The sequence below is a fragment of the Hibiscus syriacus genome, unplaced genomic scaffold (assembly GCF_006381635.1).
Source record: "Hibiscus syriacus cultivar Baekdansim isolate YM2019G1 unplaced genomic scaffold, ASM638163v2 tig00111356_pilon, whole genome shotgun sequence".
NCBI lineage: Eukaryota > Viridiplantae > Streptophyta > Magnoliopsida > Malvales > Malvaceae > Hibiscus > Hibiscus syriacus.
The window spans coordinates 252,617-266,005 of NW_024063068.1; the positions used below are offsets into that span (position 1 = coordinate 252,617).

The 13,389-nt window shown below is 33.2% G+C and overlaps 1 pseudogene; it reads left to right on the plus strand.

Annotated features, from left to right (window-relative positions):
- The first annotated feature begins 5,014 nt into the window (after positions 1–5,014).
- On the plus strand, positions 5,015–6,172 carry LOC120159311 (annotated as a pseudogene).
- The last annotated feature ends 7,217 nt before the right edge of the window (positions 6,173–13,389 follow it).

Genomic DNA, 13,389 nt, shown 5'->3' on the forward strand with positions numbered 1-13,389 from the left:
TAACTACATCGACCAAATTTTGACAAGAGATTGGAGAATTTGAAGGTATTTTACGATGATCAGCGTGTTTGGAAGTGGACTTCAAAAATATCGCGGGAAAAATGGTTGCAAGCATACGATGAAGGTTGGAGATACGGACATATGACCACAAACCTTGTTGAGGCCATTAATTCGATACTAAAAGGTACACGCCATCTCCCAATAGCGAGTGTGGTGAAAGAGACATACTTTAGATTGGCTAAAGTTTGGTCGAATAAAGGCAAGGAAATTGAGAATCTCATAAATAGAGGTAAAACTTGGGCTCCTACAGTGGTGGAATCAATGGAAGCAAATGAGCGATTGGAAACATCAATGGTTGTTCATAATTTTGACCGAGTTGGTCATATTTTTGTCGTGTCGTGCATACGTCGTAACGTTGGAGGAGAAGACCAAACATTTAGAGTTGATTTACAACACAAATGGTGTGATTGTGGTCGTTTTCAGGCATGGAAATATACATGTGCTCATGCAGTTGCTGCATGTATGTATGCAGGTGTAATCGCATACACTTATGTTGATGAATGCTTTCACCTATGTAGGATATTAAATATCTACAACTATGCGTTCAGACAGATCCCGAATGAATCGTATTGGCCCAAAAAAGATCATGATGAATGGCTGCCAAATCCAATGCTTCGTAGAAATCCAAAGGGTCGACCTGAGTCCACTCGTATTTATACCAGTATGGATTTTCATGCTAGAGAGAGGGGTCAAGCAAAGAGATACGGATTATGTAGGGGTGAAGGTCATTCAAAAAACAATTGTCCTAATTTACCAAGATATAGGCCTCATTATTAGTAATCATATATGTATTTCTATTTATTTATCCGGATTTAATTTTGTAATGATTTATAATTCGAGGAGTTAAACAGATTTGAATGGATGTGTGGTTTAATTAACGCCATTTTCGTTACATAACTAATACTCATCCATGGAACACTTGTTTGATTTGTAATAATGACTTGTCTGATTTAGTAATGATTAGTAATAATGAATTTATTATTAATATTTAATGATTTAGTAGTAATGATTAGTAATAATGATATTATTATTAATATTTAATGATTTGATAGTAATGATTTAATAATTATTACTAATAATTATGGAATAATAACAAATGAGTGTACAAGTGTGGACTACTCGAATTTAAATTTATACATAGTCGAATTTATTAATGATTTTTAAATATTTAATGATTTAATACTAATGATTTAGTAATTATTATTAATAATGATTTATTAATAATATTTAATTATTTGATACTAATGATTACTAGTAATGAAATTATAATAATGATTTGATACTAAAAATAATTGTTAAGGTTAAAAAAACTAGTCTAATTTCAATATATAATTTGTAACAAATAGCAAACGAGTTTACAATTGTTGTCGATGTCGGGGTGTTGTTGAATGATAATGTCGGGGCGGACGTCTGATACGTTGTGGCCGTTGCAGTTGCTCAGGAGTATGGTACCCATCCTCCTCATTCATTGGGGGCATTTGAACTGTCATGTGTTCAAAGTCATACGTCGACGAAAACATAGGAGAATAGATGGGTGCCTCAGGCTGCACAAACTCTGGTACGTATGCCGGGATAGTAGAATCATCAACTGCGTGATGCAATGATCCCGCATCGCCGAACGGTTGTGGTGCGCTATTATCCACATCGGTCATTTCCGCTTCAGGTTGTTGAGATGAACTCTCACTCCCACTCGGTAGAGAGTATTCAGCTTTACCAAATCTTTTCTTAAACCTCAAAAATTGTCGCCTCTTTACCATTATTGTGAGGAACGACTTTCCATTATCCTAAAAATAAGCAAGGTAAGCCGAAGTCTCAAAATTAAAGTCGTCGTCTTGAATGTCGTCAAGAGTTGGCATGAATGAAGCCCTATTGTTCCAAGCATTAATGTAGGTTGCATGCTTCTCAACCCAATTAGCATTTTCTTTATGACGACCATCAAATCTGTGCAGGTCGTCATGCGTCTCAACCCAATTCACCTGACGACGACCATCTAAGTTTTGGAGGAGGTCATGATCCCATGGACTCCGCATAATAGGTTGGTGGAAGTGGAATTGCCTCAACACTCTATCCCCAAATTGGATCTCAACAAAAGCAAAATTGATCAATGGTGTAACAACAACACACCAATATTGAAACCCATCTAAAATATCGTGCGATATCAACACAAAAATTTCTTCATTCATGTATGGTCTCCAATTAAACTGTAAAATTACAAAAACAATAAAATTGATTTAAATCAAATAATATAGTTAATTTAAATAATAATTAAAAATAACAGATTATACATACCTCCTTTTTGGCCTTAATGTCGATCTTCAGCCTGAACTTTTTAATGTTGTTGTGCACCAACCCCGTGTCTTCAATTTTATGCCTCCATCTGTATATCAATCAAAACAAAAACATTTTGTTAAATAATTTTAATCAAAATAAATATTTTCTAATTAATATTTTATAATAAAATAGAGGATTCATATTACCTTCCAGCAAGTGGAAAGTCAACCGCAATCCGACTAATCGGTGTCAAAAACGGAAGTCTATGTCAAGCCCATGATTGTAGCAGCAACAGACATCCACCGATTTCTGTTGTATTATTATCATTCACGACTAATGACGCCTTGCACATCTCACGATACAAGAACACCAATATCGCTGATCCCCAGTTATATTGCCTACAATTCTCAAAATTTGTTAAAAGAAGAAGATATTGAGTGTAAACATAACTACCGGATTTATCAGGCATCAATATTCCCCCAATCAACTGTAATATATATGCTCGTGTTGCATATATAATTTTGTGCTTCGTACTATTTGGTTGAAGCTGAAATTCATTCTTCAACCATGACAACCTCACACGCCACCCTCTACACTTTGGTGGTACGGGCGCTTTCCCAAGAAACAAGTTGCAAAGTTGTGCCACATTATTAAACTCATATGACATTACCATCGACATCCCATTTGTTTGGACCCCGAGTTGCATTGCCATATCCTTTCAGAGTTATCGTACATTCGTCACACGGCAAATGAAACGTGTGCGTTTCTGGTCTCCAACGTTCAATCAACGCACTGATCAAACCTGGGACCAACTTGTAATCTCACACAAATGTTACATACCAAAATCCAATCTCTTGCAAGTTTTCTTCTATCAATGGGTGTGGCTTGGGCACTTTATGTAGCCGAAGACGAAGGACTCGCTGCTCGTCCTCCTGCAATTAAATATTTCAAAATATTTATCACAATCATAAAATAATATTCAAATATTTTTTAATTATAATTCATTAAACAAATATTTTATTCACCATTATTCCCAAATGACTTGAAATATGTTCATTGTCAAGTCTCAGCAGTGGAATTTGGTTAGCCATTGGAATGAATCTATAAAAAAATTAAACAACAATATTTAAAAAATCATTTAATATAATCTAATATAATCTAACTAACTAACTATTTTACAAAACAACAAAAAAATTTATTATAATAACTTATAATATATTAAACTAATAAACTAACAAATTAAACTTTTTAAAATATAAGTTAAATGTAAATTTTTCCTTAAACAACTATTAAACTATTCTTTAATATAACTTTAACTATTCTTTAATATAACTTTTAACTGATAAACTATTCTTTAATATAACTTAAACTAAAAAACTAATTAATTAATTTTTATATAATATAAATTCAACAAACAAATATAACTTAACTATTTAACTAACACAAACTAATTACATATTTTTTATATATAACTAACGACTAACAAACTAACTAATTATTTTTATTAATATGTAATTAACAAACATACTAATTAAATAATTTTTTATTTCTATATGATATATAACTTAAACTAACAATAATATAACTTAAACTAACAAACTAATCAACTAATTTTTTGTTTTACCCTAATTTATAATAATAAACTAATAATTTATAACAATAAACTAATTTAAATAATTATATAACTTAAACTAATAAACTATTTTTTATTATAATAAAACTTAAACTACTAATAAACTAATAAACTAATATTTTATATAATATAAATTCAACAACCAAAATATAACTTAACTATTTAACTAACTACAAACTAATTAAATATTAGACTAACTAACACACTAATTAATTATTTTTTAATATATAACCATCAAACAAACTAATTAACTAATTTTATATTTATGTATGATATAACTTAAACTAAACTAACAATAATATAACTTAAACTAACAAACTAATTAACTAAAATTTTGTTTTACCTTAAACTAACTAACTAATTAACTAAAATTTTGTTTTACCTTAAACCATAAACTAACAAACTAATAATTTAAAATAATAAACTAATTAAAATAATTAAAAAACTTACCTCGATATTGTGCTCTCCCTTTCTTCTTCTTCCTCTTTTCTCTGCTATCTTCTCCCTTTCTTTCTTTTATGTTTCACTCATTAACCCCATCCATCCAATATATAATACAACCATCGTCTAGACTCTGCTTCAATTATATCACCCGAGTCATTCACGTGAGCGGGCTGCAATAATGCAGCTGAATTCATGCTGCATGGGAGTAGAGGCGCAGTGAGAGCAGAGCACGTGAAAGCTTCGTTCGCGTGGGCCATGCAAAGCATGCATGTCGCTGGGATGTCCTGGCGACCTACAATGTCGCTGGAATGCTCTGGCGACCTGCCCAGAACCATGCCAAACGTTGCATGCACGTCAACGTGAGCCATGCACAGCCATGCAGACACTCCAAGCTCGCCTGGATGCCATGGCGACCTCCAAGCTCACCCGGATACCATGGCGACCTACATGCACCCCATCTAAGCAATTACATAGATTTGCCAACTAGCAAAGTTTGTCAGATGCTACTCTCTGCAACATATAGCTCATGTACGTTCACGTGATCTCCTTTCTTTGTTTTCTTCTATTTCTTACAATTATATTATTCCCACTTCCCTTCATGTAAATTTAATACGTTACAAAATGGTTTCCTCCAAAATTTCATCTCTACTACTCATTTGCATGCTTTTCATTTCCTCTGCCACTCCAATTCTCGGCTGTGTTTCATGTAGCCATCCACATCCCAAGCCTAAAACCCCGATCCATGTGCCACCTGTTAAAGTCCCTCCAATTGTAAAACCACCGGTTACACTCCCTCCGGTTGTCAAGTCACCAATTATAGTTCCCCCGATGACTGTTCCTCCAGTAGTGAAGCCTCCAGTCGTACTCCCTCCGGTTGTAAAACCACCAATTACAGTTCCCCCAGTGACTGTTCCTCCAGTTAAGCCACCAGTTGAACTCCCTCCAATAGTAAAACCACCAGTCACGGTTCCTCCGGTGACTGTTCCTCCAAAGATTGTGCCATCAGTTAACCTGCCTCCGGTGACTGTTCCTCCAAAGATTGTGCCCCCAGTTGTGAAGCCACCAGTTAACCTGCCTCCGGTGACTGTTCCTCCAAAGATTGTGCCTCCAGTTGTGAAGCCACCAATTAACCTCCCTCCTGTGACTGTCCCTCCGGTTGTAAAGCCACCGATCAACCTCCCTCCAGTGACGGTGCCACCAAGTGGAAAACCCTGCCCACCACCTCCATCAACCAAGGCCACATGCCCAATCGACACTCTGAAACTGGGTGCATGTGTGGACCTGCTAGGAGGGGCGGTGCACTTTGGAGTTGGTGACCCAGTTGTGAATAAATGCTGCCCAGTCCTTGCAGGGCTTGTTGAACTCGAAGCTGCCGTCTGCTTGTGCACCACTCTCAAGGTCAACTCCTCAATCTCAAAATTTATGCCCCAATTGCTCTTCAGCTCCTCGTCACTTGTGGCAAAACTCCCCCTCCCGGTTTCACTTGCTCTCTCTAAATCCAGGTGAACCACTTTCATTATATATATATATATATATGCTTTCTTTAGGGCCGAACTTTACCAGTTGGATATTTTCTAAGTTTCATTGTTTTGATTGGTCAATTGTTTTTATTCATCTACTTTCTTTATACAGATATTTTGAGCAACTTTTCGTGCTCATTAGATTTCATGGCGTGCGGATTTTGCAGGTTGGAAGATTCATGGATTCCTTAAACTTCCACTCTATCAGTCGAATTGGAAATCTCCGCAGCCTAAGCCCTATTTGCTATATCAATTCTTAATTTCTAGTTAATTTTAAAAATCATTGCAAGTGCGTTTATCTCTTAAACATTGTTATTTCGTATCAGTATCAGTTAAATTGTGAATTGTTTTCTTGTAATTTTACATTCGAGTTAAATCTTTCAGCTTATTGCTGACCGATTTTAAATTACATGTATGCCATCAAAATATTAAGCTAAGTCAAATGTCACCATGTTGTAGTCGTTGATGTTCGAACCTATAATCTCTAAGAACAACAATGATTTCTTTATCCACTTAGAAAAATTTATTCGTACAATAAAATAACACTCCTTTAAACCATTAAATGATTTGATGAATTCAATAATATTTCTAATTTGTAATTCAACCAAATTCAAAAAATACATATTATCTTATAAAACTAATGGATTTAACATTTATTACATTTTAACAAACGTGCAAATTTTATTTAATTTGATACGAATTATAGAAGATAATGATAATTAATCGATTATAAATTATAAAAGATAATAATAATAATAATTAATCAATCATAAATTAAAAAATAAACACATAGATTCACTTAAAATATTCTTGATAAATAAAAGTCACAGAAAAAATCATTACAATTGACGATAATATTATAATAAGAGAGATGCTAAAAGTACTACACTAAACTCTAAACTCTATATAATAAATTTGTATATTGTATGATAAACTTTAGTTATTGAATAAATGGATCGTATCACAAATATTTTTAGATTAGATTAAACAAAATTCAAATAATAAAGTATCCAAAAAAAAATTAGCCAAGGAAACGATAAGCACAAGAGGCAAGTGGAAGAATACAGTGTCAATAGAAATGGCCAGAAAGACAATGGATGGTCGTAAGGTTGAAGGAAGAGGGGACCAATTTTAAAGCTATGGCGCATGAACCTTTTTTGTCCTCTATATTCTTTAGTGACAGGTATTGTCTGTTCAAAAGTCCGTACATAGTGTAATTTTTATCTATATTAATTAGATTAGACTTATTAAAGTGTTTAAATATAATATTTTAAAAGTATTTTATTGAACAGTTGAAGATAAAACTCATATATGCACGTTGTTATCACCCATCCTATTCAATTCTTGTATATGGCACAATGCACATTTTTTTGTGTGGAAATTACAAATTTAATTTTTATCGAATTTACTTTTCCTAATTTTAAACAATAAAAATAAATTAAATTTTGTATTTCTTGATTTATCATTCAGTTTTATAATAATAATTTTTTTATTGTCCTCCTGGAGTTTTATAATAATTAGTTTATATATAATATCGACGTTTTAGTGACTTTTTTAGTGACCTCGATCTAGCCTTGTATTTTTTTAATTAATTAATTCGAGATTCAGACTTTATGTAACACTTAATATTCGACCGGGGTGATCCGACCCAAATACTAAATACGGAATTAACCTCCAAAATAACATAGTATAGAATCGCTACTAAAATTTATTCCAATGCATGATTAGAATTTACAGCCAAATAGAATCAAGAAACACATAGAGGAAGACCACAATAACATATCCAATGCCAAGCCCGAACGTACAAAATCTCATTAAATTTGATTACATACTTTAGGGGTGTTTTTATATTTTCACAATATCACAAGAAAACATGCCAAAATCTCAAATATGATCTACCAAAATGTAATTAAACATGTTTAAATGCATCATACAAAGTTTCAATTCAATCGGTCATCAATTATACCTTCAATTAAGCAAACAGTGTATTTTAGGGACTAAAATACAAAACTACCAATGAAGTGATAGAGGCCGCAGTTGTTAAAACCAAAAATTGGTTGGGAGGGAGGCTTGATCAAACGCAGAAGACTACAATCAAGAACATCATGGTCCCTCGTACGAATGTAGACTGGAGGAACTGCTGCTTGGTAGGACAAATAAAAACCAGGTTCAATATTGAGGCGATACAGGGAGCGGTAAAGTCTGATCATCTCGAAGCTAATACCAGCCCACGGGCTGGTCATCTGCTTATTATCCGATTCATTTCAAGGAGCAAGTTTGCTCAATTCATGGAAAGTAGAGAAGAAATGCTGAGACTGTGGTTCGACGAACTAGAACTACTGGGGATTATGAGGGTAAAAGAAGAGTCAAAGTCTGGGTGATGCTAGAAGATGCCCCTTGATCGTTTGGGCCAAAGTTTTCTATCAGGAGCTAGCTGGCAAGTGGGGCGAAGTAGTAAAGATCGATGAAGATACACTTGATCTGAGGCGCTTTGATCGGGCCAAAATACTGCTACAAGTTCAAAAAATCTCCAATATCCCGAAGAGCGTTCTACTGTTGATCCATGGAACAATTCACAGAATCAAAATAAGAACGGAAGGCGTTACCGATGACCGGAGTTTCATTGAAGGTTCTTGGCCGGTTGCAGACCAGAGGGCGGACATTTCGTTTCCCAATCCATGCATTGGCAACATTAATTATGCTGCAAGTTTCGAGATTCATCCTGATACAAATAATGAATGATGAGGTGTGCCGTTTGCTAGAGACGAGATCTTCGGGGGACACTGTGGAGTCAGAAGAATGTCCCTCCAATGCTTTTTCAACATGACCAAATGGAGAGGGGCTTCATTCAACGTGAGAGGATTAGGGAGATCCCAGAGAAACTCAGAGCGGTAAAACGACTAATCTCAGCAAAGAAGGCTCGTGTTGCGTTCATTCAAGAATCAAAGTTGCAATTGGACAAAACTGGACTACTAAACAAAATATGGGGCTCTAACCCTGATATTTTCCCAGTCGCAGGGAGCTTCAGGAGGCCTCATCTCCATTGTAGATCCAAGATTTTTCTGCATTCAAGGTAAAATCATCCACCCAAACTACATCTTACTGATTCATAATGTGTATTATGATTTTGCTAGGGCATAAATACCCAAGTGAGAAAAACAATAATTCTATTATGCGCGAAAGAGCTTTAATTCAAATCATTGAGTCGAGTCCATATCTGCTTGTTTTTCATTAGCAAATAAGCGAATTTATCTAAAATATTATATTTTTCTTTTCTTTTATCTATGTTATCCAACAAAAATCAAATATTAAGTCTAATAACAAAATATATTATACCTTTTCTTAAAAGAATCTAATTTTATTGTTAACTTGAGCATAATTACACAGTAAAAACGTAGTAGTAAAATATATTCGCATGTCTGCTCTACCCCTCACAAATGAACGGAAATCTCCTGTCCCCTTCTCCCTGCCACTACTCGTGCCTCTTGAACTAAACGTTTGACACGTGTGTTCTTATATAATGGCTTAAAACTATGTTTGGTTTAATGTTAAGAGCGTCTGTTTTTTTTTAGGAATTTATTTTATTTTTTAATCGTATAATGACTAAAAGTTAATAATAAAAAATAAAAATAAAAAACAAATTAAGTGATAATTTTTTAATTTAAATGTATAAAGATTGTGTCGCAACCGTCCTTCATGTGGGTCCGAAATTATACTTTGACTTAAATAGATATGTTAGAGTCACCACCAATCATTAGGTTGATCGGATACCTTAATTAACCATTTTTATCTGATCTGTGTTTTACCATAAATGTATCGGACACGAGAGTCGATTACAGTCAATGAAGGATTAACACCCTAGTACTTCCCTTTATATACAAAATTAATTTTCCGGTTGTCTTAATTGCTAAAATTAAAAGTTAAATTGAAATTTAAAGATTAGATCCGAATTACTTACCTTTGATCGATTAAAATTGACCTAAAAAAATATAAATCAAATTCGTGTTAAATATTAAAGAAAATGAAATTAAATTAAGAAATAAAAAATAAAAAAACTCTAAATTAAAAGGATTTAACTGCAAAATTTTAAAATTAAGGATCAAATTGATATTATTTAAAAAGCTGCAAGAAAAATAAAAAGTTAGGAGGGGTTAATTTGCAAAATAAAAGAAATTTAAACATGTATTAAATTGAATAAATTCAAAATTAAAGGATAAATTTACAATAGATGACCAAAATGAATTACGAATCAAAATATCAAGGACTGCAAAAATAATTAAAAATCTTGTAATTACATAAAGGTCTCCCTATAAATACCCCTAAAATCACAAAAAAATCATTAAATCTCATTTCTCAAAAAAAATCTTTCTATGCAAAAAAGGCTCTCAATTCCTCTCAACCCTCTCCACATCCGGCCAAGTGGTCAGCCAGCCTCCTACGACCACCCGTCGTTCCGACGGTCGAAAAAAATCAAACTTCCCCAAAACGTTCCCCCAACCTCGTGAGTACGAAATCAAAGCCCGATCACCACAAAAAAGTCTCAATCAGCGTAGATCTGACAAAAAGATCTCAGCTTTTTACCTCTCGATGGTGGCGTTTCAGATTCAGGTGAACATTCTTGCTCCGATGAACGTCTCAACAACGATCTTTCACCTTTTTAGAGACTGAATGCCCACGAAGCTAAGTGGCCTTCTATTTCTCTTGATTTTTTTTGTGTTTCTTGGTGCTTAAAAAACTCATCCCCGAAAATTGATGCCCTTCCTCTTCTTGTTCATAGGATTTTATAGGTGATTTAGGGTTCATTTTATCTCCCATCGATCTCGAGATCCTTGGGATTTCATTATTGACAAGGGATTTGTTTCCCACGTCATTTCGATCTTTACTGCTTTATCGTGATTTGTCGTTGAAAATGGATCTTGTGATGATTTATTTTCTTGTTCTTTTGGGTTCGATTTGCATGTTACTAAAATCATGGGGAAAGGATTTGTTTCCTTGGTGTTGACTTGTTTGCATGTTTGTCTCCGTCTTTGGGAGATTCGGTCGGTCTTTGATTCCTTGCGAGCTTCGAATTACCGTGGGAAAGTCGGCGCGTGGTTTTCACGCGTCGTTTAGTGATCGGTGGTGCTTCTGGAACGTTGAGATCACTTTTTGGCCGTTGAATTGGGTCAAATCCAACAATCCAGATCTGGTTGCGTAAATGCACCCTTTAAGGATTTAAAACCCTTGATTTATTTCAATCATGGTCGTTCGTTCATGCTTTGATCGTGCGACTCTTAAATGTGTGAAACTCTAATGAACTTGTGGGCTGGATCATGCCTGCATGCTCAAGCGAGTTTTCCTCTGTTGGACCGTGACCCTTGCTTTTGGATTGGAACTGAAAAATAAGGAAAATAAATAAATAAAATAAAATAAAACGGAAAATAAAATAATAATATGTATATATTTCAAAAAATATGTTTTCAAAACTATATGTTTTCCAAAAAACCATTTTTAAAAACAACTATATATTATATGCTTTCAAAAATAATTTTCAAAAATCTATATATATTATATGCTTTTCAAAAATATTTTCAAAAACTATATAGTATATGTTTTTAAAAATGCTTTTAAAAAATTTTAAAAACTATATATTATATACGTTTTCAAAAATGTGTTTTCAAAACTATATATTATATGTTTTCCAAAACTATATATTATATGTTTTCCAAAATCCATTTTTAAAAGAACTATATATTATACGTTTTAAAAAATGTGTTTTCAAAATCTTATTATATATATTTTCAAAAACTGATTTTTTTAAAAATATATATTATATGCTTTCAAAAACTGTTTTCTAAAAACTATATATATTATATGTTTTTCAAAAATACTTTCAAAAACTATACTATATTATTATATACTAAATAAGCTTCGGACAAAAATGAGTAACTACAGATTGGAAAATTAATAATGAAAACTTAATAATGCTAGTGATTTTTATAATTTTTTTGATATAATCACTGGTATTTAATTTATTAATTGATTAATTCAAATCGTATTTATTTTTTAGTATTTAATTTTTAAATAGTTTATATTTGGTAAAAAAGCACCCATGGTACCTGAACTTTAAAAAAAAACTAATATGGCCCTCATCCTATTTTTTGGATTAATGTGACCCTACTCTTTGAACAATGTTTTCCGTCATTGACCAACAATTCCGTTAATTCTTGTTGTTATAAATTGTGTAAATTACACCATTCATCACTCAACTATTTTTCTCTTCTATTTTGGTCACTAAACTCTAAAAGTTTTCAATTTCAGAAATTTTAGAGACTTCAGAGACTAAAGATATAATTAACCTATTTTATTTTAAGGGTAACTACACAAATATTCACTTATGTTTCAAGGATAAATTACTAACGAAACAGGCGACACTAAAATCAATTCACAGAAAAGGGAGCAACGAACTGAAACGTCAAAGCTCCATCATTCTTCTGGAAACAAGAGTTTTTATTTCCATCTAATTAAGAATCATGAACAATAAAGAACCCAGGAAATCAAATAAGCAAACTTGAGCCCAGATCTTACAATCTCAATTTTTATTAAAAAAATTCAAAAAATTTTCGAGGAAATCAATTCCTAATCTTGAAAAACATGACTAACCCAAATGAAACTGATGACCGCATTGAAGCTTAGCCCACGCCTGATCTCCGTTATCAGCAACCGTTTCGAGGCAAATCGAGCAAGAAACCGAACCGAGAGACTCTCCTCCATCGCCGCCACCAGCACCACCACCACCACCTTCGTCCACCACAACATCGGTCCCACAAATACCCCATGATCCCATAATTTTAAAACAGTTGTAAACTTAAAAAACTTCAAATCAACTCACCCAGCCAAAATCTCAAAACATAAATTTTACTAAAATAAAATTCACCCATCCCTATTTATAGAATATTATTAGCTAATTTAAACATTCTTAATTATTTTACCTAAAACTACCTTGAGGATTCTTCCCGTAAAACAACCATTCTAATTTATCATGTTACATGATTTTTTTCTTTGATTGGAGTGTTTTTAAGTCAAATCCAAGTAACATTTTAACTCGGATAGTTATTAGTAGTACCATTCTAATTATTTTAACTATCTTTGTACTTCTTTTATAAAGCCTCTCTTCGTACATTAAGATTTTCAGAAAACTCCTCTTCAATTGAGATCTTAGGAAAAACACCTTTAGACGTGGCTCTTTTGAAGTTTGCACATTGAAGGAGGCCACAACCTCTTAACGTGATCTTTAACGGAACATAGATATATAAAAGTCGAAATTAATTGATATCTGATTACATCAATCAGCTTGTAATTTTTAAGTAATCATACTTATCGTACGTCTGACATCAACATTAAGGATCAATATAAAATATCTCGGTCAATATTGAGAAATGGATCTGAAAGCATTCTATTAACTTTCCAATTCTCTAACTC